This window comes from Cynocephalus volans, chromosome 14 (genome assembly GCF_027409185.1).
Source record: "Cynocephalus volans isolate mCynVol1 chromosome 14, mCynVol1.pri, whole genome shotgun sequence".
Taxonomy (NCBI): domain Eukaryota; kingdom Metazoa; phylum Chordata; class Mammalia; order Dermoptera; family Cynocephalidae; genus Cynocephalus; species Cynocephalus volans.
The window spans coordinates 88114077-88120420 of record NC_084473.1 but is presented as its reverse complement, the minus strand read 5'-3'; the positions used below and the strand labels follow the sequence as shown (position 1 = coordinate 88120420).

Sequence of the window (6344 nt, the reverse complement as noted above, 5' to 3'; positions counted from 1 at the left end):
TTGCTTCTTTGGGCAATGGTCTGCAGTACTCCATTTCTCATAAGAGGGACATTCAGACCAGGCCACAGAAAATCAAACACCCTAAAGGACTAAAAATATAAATATGTAAGAACCATAAAAAAGCATTCATTTTTTAAGCGTTAATGACACATTGTTGGTGAGAGCTTAAGCTAACATAATCATTTGGGATGTCACTTGGCACTATCAAAATTTTACATGTACCTACCCCACAAGCTAGTGATTCCATTTCATGGTATTACCTAGAGAAACTCACAAACAAGTACAAGGCACATGTGTGCTTGGAAAAGGATGTCCACTGAAATGTTATGTGTAAAGGCAAAAAATGCAAGCAATCTAAATGTGCAGCAGTAGTGTAATGGTTACATGAATTATGGTATATCCAACATATGCAATATTACACACAAAATCAAAAGACAAAGGTAGCTCTCTAGGTTCTCACGTGGAGTAATTTCTAAGATCTGTTACTGAATGAAAAAAGTGAAGTGTAAAGCAGCATGTATCATATGATATAATTAAGTTATTATTAAAAAGAAAAAAAACATGTATTTCTTTTAGACTATTTATGAATACAGAAGCATCAAAAACACTGAAGGAAACACACCAAAATGAAGCTGGTGGTTTCCTCGGGAGAGGCAATAGGGATCGGGGGAGATAGAAAGGGCATCAAGAGGGACTTTAGGTTTCTCTATAATTTTTGCATTTTTTATTGAGAAGGTATACATACATGAAAATTATAATCTAAACAAATAAATGTTAAAAATAAAATAAGATACAAGGCAAGGCTTAAAGAAGACACCTAAGTAGATTTGCAATGCTAGAAGTGCAGTGCAAGGTGTTTTCTTTATTCTTGAAAGGCTGTTATTATTATTATTATTATTTTTTTTCCGTGACCGGCACTCAGCCAGGGAGTGCACCGCTCATCCTTATATAGGATCTGAACCCGCGGCGGCGTGAGCGTCGCCGCGCTGCTAGCGCAGCACGCTACCGAGTGCGCCACGGGCTCTGCCCAGGCTGTTATTATCAAAGATGATTTGTCAGCAACCACAGTACAGAATGGGCCAATTCAAATACACTATACTATTTTCATTCTTCAGAAAGCACGTGTAGGGCCGAGCCCGTGGCGCACTTGGTAGAGTGCTGCGCTGGCAGTGCGGCGACGCTCCCGCCGTGGGTTCGGATCCTGTATAGGACTGACCGGTGCACTCACTGGCTGAGTGCCGGTCACGAAAAAACGACAAAAAAAAAAAAAAAAAAAATCTTAGAAAGCACGTGTAAATAATCATGTGTTCTAGGGGTCAGCAAACGAAGGCCCACAGGCCAAATCCAGCCTACCACTTGTTTCTGTAAATAAAGTTTTATTGAGATGCAGATATGCCCATTTGATTATGTACTGCCTATGGCTCTTTATGTGCTACAACACCGGAGACGGAGACGGAGTGCAGAGTTGAATGGCTGCAATAGACCACGTGACTCACAAAGCCGAAAATATTCACTATCTTCTCTTCACAGATAAAATTTCCCAACTCTCCATTTACTCCATCTTCTATCACTGAATTGTAAGCTCTTTGAGGGCAGGGACTGTTGCAGGAGATACCACACAGGGATAATTAATGCTTGTTGAATGAATAACTGAATGAATGAATCCCTTTCTTTGGGATCTTCCTCCCCCAACAATGAGTAAGCCATTTGTTTGGTCTTCAAAACCACAGATCCCAGGGACCCTCATGAGCAATGTTTTGATATTTCTAGTTTGTAAAGTATCTATAAAATCTGAGGGAAAACAACTTGAAAACACTTTGCTGTTTTTATAAATAAGTGTACCTTCACCAATGATCTGACCCCTGTTCAAATCCTTTCTTCTCTTTTTCTTAGTTCTTTTGCCTCTTCCTTTTCTTGCTGCAGCACCAGTTTCTGCTAAAGCACCTTTCCATAGCTCATCTGCTGTCACTGTAATAAAACAGAGTTTTGTTTTGTTTTCTTAATTCTGTAGTTTTCAAGCAATGATCTATGGTATCCTATTGAATAAAAAAGGCCAGAAGAGGCCAGCTTCACCCACATCAATGAGGCAAAGAAAGCAAAATTAAATCATTCTTTGCATATATCATATGGTTACACTTGAAAAGCCCAAGAGGAGGTAATTCTATTACTTCCCCCACAAAAGACAGCCAAGATTTAAATCCCAGTTACTTACCAACCGGTTTGTTTCTCTTACATTCTATCAGCTATGATACAGGTCTCTTCCCTGTCCTCTTGCCTCCATTAAATCTTAAGAATTAAGATTGTTTGCTCTATTCTTCTGTATAGGCCCTAAATATCTATGTTTCCTTCAAAATGAGATCCTCAAATTCACCTTCAACTCCAGTTAAAGTCTAACCAATACATACAAATGAATGAATATTTAGGAGTTTGATAGTTAATACTCATGTGTGCATGGTGTATGTGTGTGTATTTCTTAAATCATGCTTGTCTTTTATTTGATGTATAGACCCTGGCACCGCTGGCTTATTTTCATTTCTGAATTTCTAGATTCACAAAATCCTTTGCTCATACATTTCAATTAATACTTTCCCCTTTGTGCTTGCAGAATATTTAAATTCCTTACTTTTGACCATTACTGAAATTTACTAGGGTAGCTACATTATTTATTAGATTTAAAATCTGTCTACCCAAGAACCTCTACGCTTTCACAGTATTGCCAATTGATTTTACAACCAGACATGTTCCATTACCCATTTATATAATAACAAGTTAGAGCCACACAAATGCTGTACAAGTCAAAAATATCAGACACATATATCTACATGCCTGAAATACTAGACATATTCTAGAAAACAAATGAATACCTTCATTCTCCTCTTAACACTAGGGTTTAAAAGTTCTATCTGCTTACTTCCTGAAAAGCCTAACCTTGATTCTCCAAGAAGATAACATGGTAAGGGAAAAATATTTTGGATTTATAATTTTTTGAATGTTTTATAACTTTCAAAACACACCATTTTTCAAAACACACACATATATTACAGCTGATCTTCATAAATGAAGCTCAGAAAAGTGAGACTCCACGTTGCATGCTGCTTTGTGCATCCCTGATCAGAGGAAAGGATTAAGCTCAAACATCAGGTTGACACTAATTTCCTTAAAAGGACCACAGGATCAAGATACAAGTATCGGGCAGAGCCCGTGGCGCACTTGGGAGAGTGTGGCACTGGGAGCGCGGCGGCGCTCCCGCTGCGGGTTCGGATCCTATATAGGACTGGCCGGTGCACTCACTGGCTGAGTACCGGTCACGAAAAAGGCAAAAAAGAAAAAAAAAAAAAAAAAAAGATACAAGTATCAACCTCAAACTAAGCTCCCGCTAGAGATCTGAATTTCTTTCCCTAACAGCTTACACATGATGGTATCTATATATGCCACTGAAAACTTGAAAGTTCACTTGTGATGGGGGCATACTAAGAGGCCTATCAATTACAGTCTTCCTTCATTTAGAATCAGAATTAGTAAATCACTCATTAAGACTAAAAGGGGGGCTGGCCGGTTAGCTCAGAAGATTAGAGTATGATGTAGGTCAAGGGTTTGGATACTCTCCTGGCCAGTTGCCAAAAAAAAAAAAAAATGACTAAAAGGGATTCCATTTTAAAAAGAATTTGACATTGAGACAAAAAGGTAAAAGACTGAATTAAGAGTTTAGCTCTATTTTCTACATACTGTAAGAAAAAAATAAAATTTCTAATATTTGAAAAAGATACCAAATGATGTCAATTTTGAATGCCATTATGCTATTAAAAATGTTTTTAATCTTTTTTCAGATTATAAAAGTCATTTTTAAAAACCCAGAAAATAGTAAGAATATAAAAATTAATCATAATCCCATTACCACTGTTAGATCAGAATGTACGATCTGTACATATACCCTTTTTCCTTATACATGCATGCACACACCAAGTGTATATATTTGTCTTAAACAAAATTTAGATTATACCATACAATTTTGTATCCTGTTTTTATACTTAATATTACATTGTGAGCCTTTTCCCACATTCTTAAATATTCACGAACATCAAGTTGAATTAAGTTTTTTTAACAGAGATTTAACTTCAGGTCTAAGATTCTAACTAACCTAAAAGGCTATTTAGAAGAGATTTACTACTATTTCAAGTCTGTTTGTCATTTTCTGGAAGGATGTAGGTAGGTTAACTGTTGTTATCTGTTAACTATCATAGCCATATATATATATATGTATAATATTATATGATATACACATATACATATGTATAAAACCCATATATATATATATATATATATATATGTAAAAAGTGTCCAACTTGATGTACTGAGTTACTGCTCTCTCTCTATCACGCTAAGTAACACTGCTTGCTAATTTGGATCAAAGGGATTTAAATGGTGGACCCTCTATGTCAGGGGGATAGGTTTACAAGTCTTGGGTACAATATTAAATATTCTCAGGAAATCTTAATGAGTTTTGAAAAAGTATGTTTTTTTTTTCCTTGGAGATTTAGAAAATCGAAGACCACTGCCTCCTAAAACAGCAAAAACTAGCCCCATGCTTGTTTCCACTGAGCTCCCCTATTCGACCTAATCTCAATATAACTTGGGAACAATAAACTCATAAGGGTACTGAGTCATATAATTGAGGAAGAGAGTAGGCTAATGGAGAAAATCGGAGGCAGGTCTGGGAACACAGTAAAGGACAGGGGCCTCAGAGGATAAGGAGACCCTCTAGAACAAGAAGAGTTAGAGAAAACACTTTTTAGAACAGAGAAAAGGCTATCAAAAAATAAAAATTCCCACGTGGTATACCCCCTGAAAGTTGGTTCTTAGAAAAATTGGGGCTATGGGCACCAAGGGAAGAGACTAATGGCCCCAACTTTATCCAGCTCTTTTTTCTCTTTGCACCTAAATCCACAGGTACGACTAAGCCTATGTTACTTATAACCTCTCCTGCCACCTAATCCTCTTTTCTGCATTGCTATACAAATGCCCTAGCTAGCAGGAGACTTCCAAATTAAAGTGATTTGTACCCACACAATGAAATACTCTACAGTCATAACACTGCCCTGGAGGATCCATGGAAAAGTTACAACACATTGTTACATGAAAAAAGCAGCAAACCCATTATTTCAGGGTAGTAGGAATCTAGGCGATTTTCTTCTTTTTGATTTTTCTGTATTTACGAAACATTCCACAAATGATCATTAAATGCCTTTATAACCCTAATTTATTTTAACATGCCTGATGCTGAGTTGTGAATTCACTCTCTATTTATTACCTGACAAACTAATTTTGGTTCAGAATAGACTTTTCCAAATACTATCACAAATAGGAACAGCGTTAGCAAAACAAAAGTCGCCTTAAAATTAACTTTTCCTGAGTAAATGTCCTATCTCCTCAAGAAAGGTACAAATGAAAACAGAATGGGAGTGCAGTCTTGGTATGACTCTAAATCAGCAGGGGATTTGGGCCATGATTCAATACTCTTTAGGCCTCAGGTGTCCCAAATGGAGGGACTAAAGTAAACTAGTACTCCAACATACAAGTTCAACCGATAGCCTGTGAGATTATTCCAGGAGGTACATCAAGAAACATTTTTATCTTAATACTACACTATAATCTAATCACTAAAATATTAATTTATTTAAGAAAGAAGGAGAAAAATTAAGACAGAAAACACCTTTTATTTTCCTGTTTCATGAAATGGGAAGTTTGTGGTCATTCTACTTACATTCAGTGAAGAAACTATAGGGTCTATATTGCTGGCCCATCAAGTTACTGGGAGAAGAAATACAGCATTGTGTCTGCAGCACATGGCTCAAGCTTGTGTGATGACAGTTGTCTCTGGTTCCCAGTGCTGACAAAGAGCCCATAAAAAGAGGCACATAAAACAAAACTGTGAGTGAGATGTCCCAAGGCTGTGAAGAAATAATGCCAGCACCAAGTAACCATCTCTAATAAAAATAAGTCATTAGAATCCTAAACTTTTATAAATCATATTGATAGTCTTTCTTAAAAAAAAACCTTTGGACTGATAACAACCAAAATGTCCATCCTAGTTGCATAAGTCATATTTCATCCATACAATGGATGTAGCTGTCTAAGGAAAGAAGTAGATCTGTCTACATCTGGGTTTCTGTGCTCCATTATCCAACCAGAGTTTGGCACAGTCTACTTTGGGCAAATGGCGCCCTCTGTATGCAGCCAGGCAATGTACCGATGTGTATGACCTGGTCTAGAAGAGCAAGGTGCAAAAAACAGTGTGTAGAGAGAGTATCCTACCCTTTATGTTTAAAAAACAAGGAGGGAGGACA

At 37.0% G+C, this 6344-nt stretch overlaps 1 long non-coding RNA gene across 1 annotated transcript; it reads right to left on the bottom strand.

Annotated features, from left to right (window-relative positions):
- Positions 1–5882, bottom strand: LOC134363247 (uncharacterized). Its single transcript, XR_010021692.1, has 3 exons — positions 5762–5882; positions 1843–1968; positions 1–89 (listed from the first exon to the last, which is right to left on the bottom strand). It is a non-coding gene; the product is annotated as an uncharacterized LOC134363247 (long non-coding RNA).
- Between the last annotated feature and the right edge of the window lie 462 nt (positions 5883–6344).